Raw genomic sequence first — 1,529 nt, forward strand, 5'->3', positions numbered from 1 at the left:
TCCCTTGTCTTTTGTCTTCTTGTACTTCTTCTCCCACTCCTTGCCACTCCTCAATGTGATAGCATTAAGATTAGCTTTTAGGATTAGCAACGGTGTTGGATGGTAATGTAGAGGCTTGAGCATTGGCTGCACTTAATTGGTTAGCAAGCATATTCATTTGAGAAGTAAGGGCATCAATTTGAGCATGTTCTCACACTTGTTACCCATACTCTCTACCTTGTTCCCTAAGCCATCATACATGTTTTTATACAAGAGTTCATTTCAATCAACTGCTTACGTAACACATTCACATCATTAGAAGAGTTCGAATTAGAAGAACTCTCAATTGAAACAAGCCTCCTATCACTATAAGAATTAGAAGAAGGTGTAAGAGAATTACCACTTGGATTGTAGCTTTGAGAAGAGCTACCTTGAGACAAATGAGGTGGAGGGTCACGGCCAAAGGTGTTTTGATAGGATCCTCTTTGTTGATTGTCTTGTAAAGCCACATTTGGATTTGAATAGGAGAAATTAGGATGGTCTCTCCATGAAGGGTTGTAAGTATTAGAATAAGCTCCTTGCCCTTGCCTCCCACCATAGGATTGTTTTCCATTGTAGATAGCATTTACTTGTTCAAACTTAATAGGACAATTGCTTTCTACATGCATAGGTGAGTCACAAAAAGTACAAGAATAAGGGACAAGTGCTTGAGAAGTACTTACATTGCTCACTTGAGATATTTGTGGAGCCAACGTTCTCCCAATCTTGGCAGCTAGCAAGTCCACATATGAATCATTAAGAACTGAGGAACCTACCATATTCACATTTCTCTTTTCCCTTGTAGAGTATTGAGCACCACTTGAAGCCATCTTGTCAATTAGTTCCCAAGCCTTTAAGGAAGTGAGGTCAATCAAGCATCCACCACTAGCGGCATCAAGTTAACTTTGTCTCTTGGAATCAAGCCCTCATAGAAATATTGGACTAAATTCTCACTAGAAATTTGATGGTGTGGGCATTTAGCCAAAGGCCTTGGAATCTAGTCCAATACTCATAGAGACTCTCATCCTCTCCTTGTTGGACCCCATAGATTTGCTTTCTCAAATTGGTGACCTTGGAATTTGGAAAGAATTTATCTAAGAAGAGTCTTCTTAGCTCGGCCCATGTGCTTACTTTCACATAAGAAGGGATAGTTGAAATACCACTCCTTTGCTAAACCTTCAAGAGAAAATACAAAAGCCTTAGCTTGAACATCATCAACATTTACATGCATAGGCTTCATAGTATCACAAACCAATAGGAGAGTATGCAAAAACCTATGGCAATCCTCTCCCGGTAGCCCATGAAATTTAGGCCAATGCATTAATCAAAGAGGATTTAATTTCAAATTGAACATTAGTAGGAGGAACATATAAGCCATAAGGATTATCATGCCAATTAGGTTGAGTTAATTGCCTAATCCCTCTCCTCTCTAGGGTTATGCAAGCCTTCAAATTCATTATTAACATGGCCATCATCATGCAAATTCTCATTCCCATTCCCATGGCCCTCAT

The sequence above is a fragment of the Prosopis cineraria genome, unplaced genomic scaffold (genome assembly GCF_029017545.1).
Source record: "Prosopis cineraria cultivar Desert tree isolate PC_DT_omini unplaced genomic scaffold, ASM2901754v1 PC9, whole genome shotgun sequence".
Classification (NCBI taxonomy): domain Eukaryota; kingdom Viridiplantae; phylum Streptophyta; class Magnoliopsida; order Fabales; family Fabaceae; genus Prosopis; species Prosopis cineraria.